Below are 11,115 nucleotides of genomic sequence, written 5' to 3' on the forward strand. Positions count from 1 at the left end.
AATTTCGGTATAATTGATATGTTCCATTATTGTGTATGGATGTGTGTGTGTATGATTCAATTGTTTCCGTTTAAGAAAAACGGTGTCAATTTATTTGACTAATTGTTTGGTATCTTATTTATTGTTGGTAGGCCTGTCAATATCTATCCGATATCCGGAATCCGTTTCCGAATATTCGGGATTCTATAGGATTTTATCCGTTGTAACGGATATCGGATACGTATGCGGATATTTATCGGATATTCTTCCTTAACCTATCGATATCGGATTAGGATCCATCCGTTTCGTTAATATCCGATAGAGTTAGGGATATACTTGTAAAGATAGGCATTTTGTCTACCATATAGGATAAGTTTCAGTCATTGAAAGTAAATGTGTCCATGGAAGCATTAACACCATGCTAAGATCAGCATTAACATCCATAGTTCTGAAAACGATATTCTCTTGGGAATGGGACTCTGCACAGAAATTGGAAGGTTGACACCATCCGCAATAATAACAGTAGAGGACGAAGACAATAAATCAATATTATGCATTAATCAAGTCTTGACATGCATTCCTAACTCTAAACATATGTACCTTTCAGGTGTTATTCTTTTTTCGGGATTTCCAACTCTTAATTCAACAAACTTTTACTAATGTATCTGCTATTTGTAACTTGTAAGCAGATACACCTTCTTATACGATAGTTTTTCTTTGGCATTTGTTTCTATCTCAGGATCGGATACCGGATATCCGATAATCCTTAACCTTAAGCTTATCGGTACTGCCAATATCCGGCGGATATTTATCCGTTGCCATCCCTAGTTGTTGGGTATCAAGTGTTTTTGCTTAACGTAATTCGGTGCAATTGTGGTGCTATAATGTCTATGTTTGTCTCAATTGCTTCCGGTTAAGAAAACAATTGTGCAAATCAATTTATTTTGGTTTGTATGTATTGTTTATGGATTAAGGAAATACGGGATAATTTGATTAGTCCAAATCGATTCCGGATAAGAGAAACTAAGTTAATTATGATCTTAGTTAGACTTATCAAATTGTAGGATTCGGTTGTTCAAGTCTAACTGAATGCCTTGACAAGAAAAACTAGTTAACTAACCTAGTGCTTATCTAATCTAAAGAGAAAGGTTTAAGTTATTTTCTGAATAATTAGAGCCAGATGAGAGAAATAAAGTGAATTCTGATCTTTATTTTGGTCTTATCGAAATAAGCGATCGTATGTTTGCAATCGATTTAACAAGGGAATTAAGTTTCTTAGTCAAATTGTTAAACTATTATGGAAAATTGCTTCGGGAAATTGTTTCCCTGATAACATATATATTAAAACTAAATTACTTGTAGTTTCGGTTTTAATATTGGTTATCTAATGTGGTATGTGAAACCTTCGTTCTTAACACTTATAGGTTGTTTACAAGTCTTTTAGATTTGTAAGAACCTTTCGGTTTGTCCTTATTTGCTCAAACTTTTGTCATTTTGTGACAAAAAGGGGGAGAAATATATGGAGTAAACAAGTGATTTGCAATCACTAATTAAAGAACAATTGTGCTTAAACGTTATATCTAACGAAAGAGTAAAGCATTGACTAAGGGGGTGAAGCATATCATATTGCTGTGTAGTAATTCTGACTACAAAAGGGGAATAACAAAGATGTTCGGATTGAATGTTTACCTATCTCACCTTTAGGAGGAGTATAAGCTTTTGTTATTCAAATGTCAACAACGACATTTATTGATTGAATATATGCAGGTTATTGTGTTGTTGAAACTTGGAATCAAGCGTATGTAAAATGAATTCTCATATAGTTTTTTTATCCATATGTAATAAGAGTTTTATTACTAAAATTGAAAAAGGGGGAGATTGTTAGAGCATGGCTCGGTTGAACTCACCAAACGTTGGTATGTCAAGTTTGGTTGTCATATTTTAGTGTGTCAAAACTCATCTAAAGTCGTTTGATTATATACTAGAGTCAACTTGGTTTAGGTTAGAATAGAAAGTCTAGGAATGTTGAGACATACAATTATCACTCCGAAAACCTGAAGAATGTGAAGAAGAAGAAGCAAACTACAACAACAACATCATCCTTCCTCTTGAGGTTAGTAATATTGACTTGAACTGTTTCATTCCTAACGTATCTTTCAAGTCGTGCTATATTGAAAACATAACTGCAAAGCTATATATATTGTATAATACTCTAGTTATGTGACATGGTCATATTTATATGATCATAGTAATAGGGAATTAGACAACGAAGTGTAACGCTTATCTTTTGAACTTCGTAGATATGACATCGACATAATCTTGTATGTATTGTTATGATTATGTGAATGGGTAATGGTGAAGGTTTCATCATAGGAAACAATGTTTTACATTTGTTTAAAGGAAGTACATTCATGAACTTGTTTTATGAATCGAAAGGGAAATCATTAGGCTTATTGGTATGGCTATTCATTGCAAATCTTTGGATTACCAATATGTGTGATATGGTAGAACCGATCGTAACTTTGTTATGTATCTTGGTATAACTAATCAAAATGCCTGACTTATGATCTGGTATAACTAGTTTTTATTAATTGGTGTAACCGATCCTAAGTAATTACCATGAGATGGTATGATCGATATGTGTAATTGGCGTGACCGATCACAGACTGTTGTGTAATCGATCCTTATAATTGGTAACCGGTCATGGTAATTGGTGTAACTTATCCTGGTAACTGGTGTGACCGATCACAAGAAATACCATGAGATACGGTAACCGGTCCTGGTAATTGATGTAACCGATCCTAGTAACTTATGTAACCGGTTGTGGATGGGGAAAAACGAGTCGCTGGTTTTTTGGGAAAGTGAAGAGTCGAGCGTGCTGTCGAGACTCCTCATCCGGGAAAAATGTTAATCCTCACACAGATACACCGCTGCAAAGGGGGTGCTTAGATTCGGGAAATCAATCTGTATGACTCCGGCCTAAACCAAGACAATGGTCGTTCCAGAGTCAATTCGGTCGCAAAGAGGGAGATGGGTTGATCTGTAGGATGGAAGCTGAGAGTTGTGTGGGATCAGTGATGATCAAGGATTGTGGGTGTGTTGAAGGTTTCTGCAATATTGCTGAACTGCTGAAGTTTAGTTCTGTGAATAAGTTTATATCGAGTTGTTGACGGATAATGATGATAATCGATGATTGATGATATCCTGATGTCCTTGATTTAGACTTATTTATATTGCCAGAATGATGTACCACTGATCCCTGTAAGTGTGACGGTTTCTTGGGTGAAAGAGTGGGAAAGTGGGAGATCGTGGTAAAGTCAGTTCCATGTCGTGCGGAGACTTGACTGATCGTTCACCCACTACTTTGCTAACTCCTTCAACCGTTTACACGACTTACGGACATTTATCGTTGTGGATGAATCCACGTGCCGTAGACCGCCAGACCAAAACCCTAAGTGATATCCCCCCATTTGTGACGTGATTGATATTTCACGAATCGTGGAGTCTGCAAGGCAGACGTGTATTAGTTAGTCAGTTGTTGACTGATTTAGACTGTGAGTCTAATTTTGTTGAATTGAGCATAAGTGGTGAATGCTCAGTGATTCATGGATCGAACTTGTAGTTCTCAGAGTTGTCAATGAATTACTAACTAGAGTGACTGAGCAAGTATTTCTCAACTCGACGAATTGCTTAATATTGAGAGTTTGTCGAGCAATTGAGCATGTATTGTTCAGTTCAACAAATTTGATAATTTTGGTGTGCAACTGAGCAAGTGTTCCTAAATTCAACAAAATACTGAATATTGATAATTTGACGTGCAATTGAGAAAGTGTTGCTCAATTCGACAAACTACTGATGAATTACTGAACATTGATGGTTGGATCAATATTCGAGCAACTGAGAAAGTATTGCTCAATTCGACGAATTATTTACTGGTGTCGTGATCCAATGAAATATTAATAAAAATATTGGTGAATTACCAAATATTATTAATTTGGATGTTGATTGCTGAATCAAAATTATTTTGTGTTTGAACTTGCTCAGAATGGTGATTCGTGGAGCGTTTGTTCGAAACCCTAATTTTATCAATCCTTCATCAATTGGTGAATTGCTGAAAATTATTCATGAGTGAAGAGGGACCGAACACATGGAATGATGAGCGTCCTGGGTGCCCAGTGCTCGAGTGAGAACGCACCAGGGTTCTCATTTTGAGAGTTGGTGAAAAAACGATGATTAAATGCAGGATTCATTATTTATTGAAATATTGTTGGATTCAGCATTAGGTGATAAAACCTATGTATGAGAGATGAGGACCGACCAAGAGAGCATGGGACCGGCTCTTGGTGGTCACGGGACTAGTTGTTGGTCATTTGGAGAATCCCCCAGTTGGTTGGAGAGAGTTCGGGCCCAGTATGAGCAATTGAGCAAATTAGGTCAGAATTATGAAAACGTGTGGGACCGGATTTGTGCAAGCCCTAGAAATGACTCTGGTCGGTCATGAACATGGTGTCCATGTCTCCATATTGAGAGTTTCAGTATTTTCTGATGCGCATTCGAGCAACATCGTGAATTTTCAGAAAAGTTTCATCTTGACTGGGAATTCTCGATATTTGTTGGAATGAGCATGTATGCTCAATTCATAAATATTTTGAAAATATTAAAATAAACTGTTTTAATATTTAAAATTGTCGTGAGAGGGTAGCTAGTCGTGTGACTATGTTGGCTTTTGGTTTTTGGTGATTTGAGCAATATTTGAGAAAATATGAAGAAATCATGAATTTTGCTCAAACCCAGGAGTTTCATGAATTGAGGAAAATAATAATTATGAAATACTAGGGATTGCAAGGTGTGAGACCGACCAAGGCTAGGGCATGGCCGGACGGCTAGGTTGTCCGGTCCCACGCACCTTTCACTATTTTATTATTTTTCATGAATCCTTGAAGTTATGGAGAATCCTTGAAGTTATGGAGAATCTAGGAGTTTTTTGTTGAAACGGAGGAGTTTCGTGAGATTAGTGATAGACACATTTTTTTTCCGATTTGTCTCGATTCTATATATTATTAGGGCTGATTTTTGTACTTATTATGGTATTTTATTTATTTGTAGGTATTTTTGGCCAATAAACATTTTTGGAAAAAATTGGCTCGAAAAGTTGTCGGAAAGCACCCGGAGGACACATGCTATTCGGACCCCCGGTTTGGATAAGGGGCACCCACAGGACACCCCTTAAGGCAGCTTCTAAAGGCACCCCTACTCTGGATAAGGGTCGCCCCTTCTTCTTCACGGTTTCAAATCCTCAAAATTGGCGGGAAAATTTGTGGCAGTGAAGAACAGATTAGGGTTCTTGATTTGGAGGAGTTTGAGGTCGATTAAACCTCTGATTTTCATAGGATAGACTCCTTATGGGTCTAGGAATCTGATATGGGTGTTGAAATCGATTAGACTGGGCTCAATCGACGGATTTTTATCACAACAGAAATATATGGAAAGTCACGTGTGTGACCTATTTTAGGGAAGTTTAGAGAGATTAAAGTTCTATTAACCTTCCCAAATATTTGTATCTATCTAAGGAAGAGTTTAGAATAAAAAGGAAAGCTCAAAAACGTGTAAAAATTCTAAAACAAGAAATTGCCGCAACTTTGTCGTGAAGAGAGGGGAAGCGATTTTGGAAGATTTGGGAGAGATTTAATCGAGTTGTGGCCTATGAAAGGAGAGGTTATAAGTCATATAAGGGGTACGAATCCTTTTAGAGAAGTTTAGAACGCCACAGATTTCCAGAGATCAAGTTGCAGGAAAATACCTTATTCTGCTGCTGCTGCTGAAGAGGAAAAACACGAAGAACATTGACGCACAAGCAAATGTCGCAGAAAACTATCGTTGTTTCACAGCAGAACCTATGTGTCGTTCATCACAGCAGTTGCATTAGGTCTTTAGCTACTATTTCTCCCTGTAACAGTGATTCTACAACCCCAAAAAACTGTTGCGAATCGTCTGTATTATCACTTTTCATCTTTTTAATCATCTTTTGAGTCATAAACAAATATTTTGAGATCATGATTAATATGAGGAGCTAAACCCCATTGCTGAGGCGATAGAGGAAGCTATGTTTCCAACAAAAAGTGGTATATTCTATTTTATCTTTTTATTTGCAATAACTATATGATTATTTTCCTTGAACTATTATTGAAAATGATTTTTATTTGAGTGATTGTGATATATTTTGATGGAGTATGCTTAGTTTTAAGACTTTTGATGCTTCATACTTGGTATTTACAATTACTACTTTTGAAAATCTACTTGTTGCAATATTTTAGAATCAAATTAAACGAGAAAATTGCATAAATATAAGTATTGGTTTAATCACTTTGAACTTGGAAAATAGTGGAATCTTAGCCTTAGTGTTTCTTTTAATATTGATATCATCTTTGTTTGAGTTTGCTATAATTTTTAGTGAGTTTTCTATTTTAATATTAGAATTTAAATCTAATTAATATCCTTCACAAGTCTGAGAATCGAACCACTTTTACCACTATCTACAAATCACATCAAATTTTTGGCGCCGCCGACGCGGACTTGTTTTTAGGGTTTTAGATTTATTTTTTTTTATTTTTGTTCTTTTTTTATGTTTTTGGGTATTTCTCTTGTGTCTACAGGTTCTGGATCATAAAGAAAATTGAGCCAAAGAGTTTGGTGATTTCATAAAGACTTGGAGCTAAAGATTAAAGCAAAAAGAACAGAAAAGAAGATAATTTTATTTTAGACAATTTTAGTTTAGGGTTTGTTTATTTTCTTTAAAAAAAAAACTGTATTAGGGTTTATTATTTTGTAATTTTTCTTTACTTTTTTGGACTTTTGGACTTTGGGAAATTTTTTTTTTTTATTACCCTACGGAAGGGTACTTTAAATATAAACTGTTTGCAGAGAAGGAGGAAAATTACGATATTGTCTATGCACCTTGGATTCGTACACTAGACATCGGAGTCAGTGGCCCGAGTCGACTACAACCGATTCATCCCCCGTCTGGAACGGGAGGTAAGATTCTAAACACTCGCGAATCCCCTGTCAACGAGTTACTGGACTTCTTCATATGCATATATGTTGAGGACTGGATACAGACATTTATTCTTCTAGTAAAGGGCAAGGCCTGGCCATACAAGATAAGGTTTCAGATTTCATCACCGTTCTCTTCTTGCCCGCTTTAGGAACACGTAACCTACGCGAACCTAAGCCTAAAATTTTGACTAGAACGAGACCGATAGGGTAACGAGCTTAACAGGAAAGTCATTCGAAAAATATTGGTTACTCTTTTAAGCATACTTCGAAGTTCTTGACGGTTTCTGTAAGTTGAATGCGTGACTGCGCCGCCTTGTAATACTGGTGAGGCCTTGGGTATCAAAGCTCCACCGAGCTTCCCTCGCTTCTATCCAACTTACGTTAAATCGGATTGATTCCAGAAGGGTTTGCTTAAATTGTAACGAATTCCCGTACGAAGGATTAGAAGTTGGTCTAGAAATAATCTAAGTGGAGACATCATGCTTTTTGTTTGCTAGAAATCAATAGTTTTGATTTGGTTGAGTCGGCCTTGATCTGTGTTTGCTTACCCTTCCAATTTAGAAAATTCTATTGTATGCCTGAACGTAAAAGAGATGCACTAGGTAGATTTGTTAAAGAGAAACCTAGTAGTTCGAAGCGTCTCGGTTACCTTAATCTAGAGAGTCCGACTTTTGAAGAGTCTGTTTTTGAACGTCCTTTGACTGAGGAGAGAATCCATGTTGCTCCGATAGCGCCGGAAATGGAAACTTTGAAAGCTTTGTTGAATCCAACTAGGACTACTCGTCCTTCGTGTATTAAGTTAACTGAAACGGAGACACCTATGAACTGAAACCTGGGACCTTACAGATGCTCCCAATCTTTTTAGAGAAAGAAAATGAAAACCCTTATTACCATGTTAGGGATTTTGAGGAAATTTGTAGTACTCTAAGAATTAGAGGCCTAGATGATGATGCTTTGAAACTTAGGTTATTCCCATTTTCCCAGAAAGATAAGGCCAAGTCGTGGCTATATAGTTTGGACTCCGAGTCAATTTAGACATATGAACAACTTACATCTGCCTTTTTCAATAAGTTTTTCCCTAGGCACAAAACATCGTCTATTAGGACGCAAATATGCACATTTTCACAACAAGAGGGAGAATCTTTATATTGGTATTTGGAAAGGTTCAATGATTTATTATCCCAGTGTCCTCATCATGGTTTAGAAAAGGTTCGGCTAGTTCAGATCCTTTATGAGGGTTTAGATTATTCCATAACGACCATGGTTGAGTCTCTATGCACTGTTGGATTTGAAAACCAAACTGTTGATGCGGCGATGGAATTTTTTAATGAAATCGCCGAAAAAACCCAGCAATGGGAAAATAGTAGGGCACCCCAAAAACAATTCTTTTAAGTAGAGGAAACGTTAATAGGGTAGAAGGAGGCTATGAATCAGATGCCAAAATTGCTGCTATAGCAAAAAGGTTAGAAGCCTTAGAAGTGGGCCAGACTAGTGGTAGAGTGGAGCCTTTTTGGGAAGGCCAGAATATTGAAGAGCAGCCAATGCTCTTTATAATAACACTAGATTTGATAACCGTCAAAAGATTGACCCATATTCAGAAACCTATAATCCTGGTTGGAGAAACCATCCGAACCTTTCGTGGTCTAAGGGCCAAAGTCAAGGTCAGTTTAGTAATTCTAATGCTCCCCCAGGTTTTGGCTATACTAAGAATCCTTCAGGACTAGCTCAGTTTCAGAATCAGTCAGATAAGAAAATCCTAAGTTTAGAGGAATCTCTCGCCTTGTTAACTCAGCAAACTGCAAAATTTCAGTTATCCGTAGAACAAGTCTACAAGCTAGTAACAGGATAGGACAAGAAAATAGTCAGGCTATTTCCGAGTTAAAAACCCAGGTTGGTCTGATAAGTGATTCTTTGAGAGAAAAAGGTAAGTTTCCTAGTCAAACACAACCCAACCCTAGAGGAGTTCATGAATTAGGTGCAAAACCATCGAATCAATTGAATGTTGTTAGAACCCTTAGAAGTGGTAGAGTTGTAGACAATAAGGTAACCATGCCCGATAGTGAACATACTGTAGTTCACCCCTCAGGATCTCACCTCTCAGGACCAGTAGCTGAGAGACTGATAAAGTTTCTGATGTGAATTCGGTTCCTGAAAGGTCTGATTTTATGCCTAGAGCCCCATTTCCTCAGCTATTAGTACCAACAAAGAAGGAATCGAACTTTAATGACATAGTGGAGGTTTTTAAGCAAGTTACCATAAACCTTCCTTATTAGATGCAATTAGGCAAATTCCTGCTTATGCCAAGTTCCTTAAGGATATGTGTACGCGAAAGCGAAAACTTAGCGTCCATAAGAAAGCCTTTTTAGCTAGTCACGTAAGTTCAATCATTCAGAACACCACAACTCCAAAGTACAAAGACCCAGGTTCTCCTACCATTGCTTGCACAATAGGTAACTTCCGGGTAGAAAAAGCTTTACTTGACTTAGGAGCCAGTGTGAACTTACTGCCATTCCATGTATACTTACAGCTAGGACTTGGTGTGAAATGAAACCTACTCAGATGACACTGCAGTTAGCTGATAGGTCTGTTAAAATCCCTCGAGGTGTTATCGAGGATGTTCTTATTGAGGTCGACAAGTTTATTTATCCAGTGGATTTCGTGGTCCTAGATACCCAACCTGTCCCTGACCCAGAGAACCAGATACCTGTGATTTTAGGTCGCCCATTTTTAGCTACGTCTAATGCGATCATTAACTGTCGAAATGGTGTGATGAGTTTATCTTTTGGTAATATGACTATGGAGATGAACATTTTTAATGTCAGTAAGCAACCTCATGAGCTAGATGACACATGTGTTGAGAGGTGAACATGATAGAAGCCTTAGTTCAGGAGTCATTACCAAACATTTGTCTGAAGACCCATTAGAAAGTTGTCTATCCCATTTTGGTTTAGATTTTGACGACGATAGCACTATTGAACAGGTGAATGCTCTATTAGATTCTACCCCTGTGTTAGACACTGATAGATGGAAAGCTAGGTTCGAACCGTTACCAGTTTCTGAGACTACCCTAATTCCTTCTTTAGAAGCCCCCAAAGTTGGACCTTAAACCACTACCCGATACTCTAAAGTATGTGTTTTTAGGCCCATCTGAGACTTTACCTGTGATTGTAGCTTCCGATTTGGATAGTGATCAGGAAAGTAGGCTAGTAAATGTACTTCAAGACAATAAGGAAGCTTTAGGGTGGACTATAGCAGACATTAAGGGTATAAGTCCTACTGTGTGTATGCATCAGATTCATTTAGAGGAAGACTCCAAACCTTCTAGGGAGATGCAACGTCGACTGAACCCTAACATGAAAGAGGTAGTTCGAAAAGAGGTGCTTAAGTTGTTAGATGCGGGTATTATTTACCCAATTTCAGACAGTAAGTGGGTCAGCCCTGTTCAGGTTGTCCCCAAGAAATCAGGTATCACTGTAGTCCAGAATGATAATAATGAATTAATCCCAACCCGAGTGACCACGGGATGGCGTGTGTGTATTGACTATAGGAAATTGAACAAGGTCACAAGGAAGGATCACTTTCCCCTTCCTTTTATCGACCAAATGCTAGAGCGATTAGCTGGACATAGTCACTATTGCTTCTTAGATGGCTACTCCGGTTATAATCAGATCGTTATTGCCCCAGAAGACCAAGAGAAAACCACTTTTACCTGTCCCTTTGGTACCTTTGCGTATAGACGCATGCCTTTCGGGCTATGTAATGCCCCTGCAACTTTTCAGCGTTGTATGATGAGCATATTTTCTGATATGGTAGAACGGTTCTTAGAGGTCTTTATGGATGATTTTTCAGTGTTTGGTTCATCTTTCGATGAGTGCTTGCATCATTTGACATTAGTGTTGACTAGGTGTAAGGAAAAAAATTAGTGCTTAATTGGGAAAAATGCCATTTCATGGTTAAATCAGGAATTGTGTTAGGGCACATCGTCTCTTCAAAGGGTATAGAGGTAGACAAAGCCAAAGTTGACCTTATTAAGACTTTACAGGTCCCAAAAACCGTAAAAGATATTAGGTCATTCCTAGGGCA

The 11,115-nt window shown here is 37.6% G+C and overlaps 1 pseudogene; it reads right to left on the reverse strand.

The window, feature by feature from the left end:
- Positions 1 to 8,134: 8,134 nt before the first annotated feature.
- Positions 8,135 to 8,234, reverse strand: LOC113354746 (annotated as a pseudogene).
- Between the last annotated feature and the right edge of the window lie 2,881 nt (positions 8,235 to 11,115).

The sequence above is a fragment of the Papaver somniferum genome, chromosome 2, assembly GCF_003573695.1.
Source record: "Papaver somniferum cultivar HN1 chromosome 2, ASM357369v1, whole genome shotgun sequence".
Classification (NCBI taxonomy): Eukaryota; Viridiplantae; Streptophyta; class Magnoliopsida; order Ranunculales; family Papaveraceae; genus Papaver; species Papaver somniferum.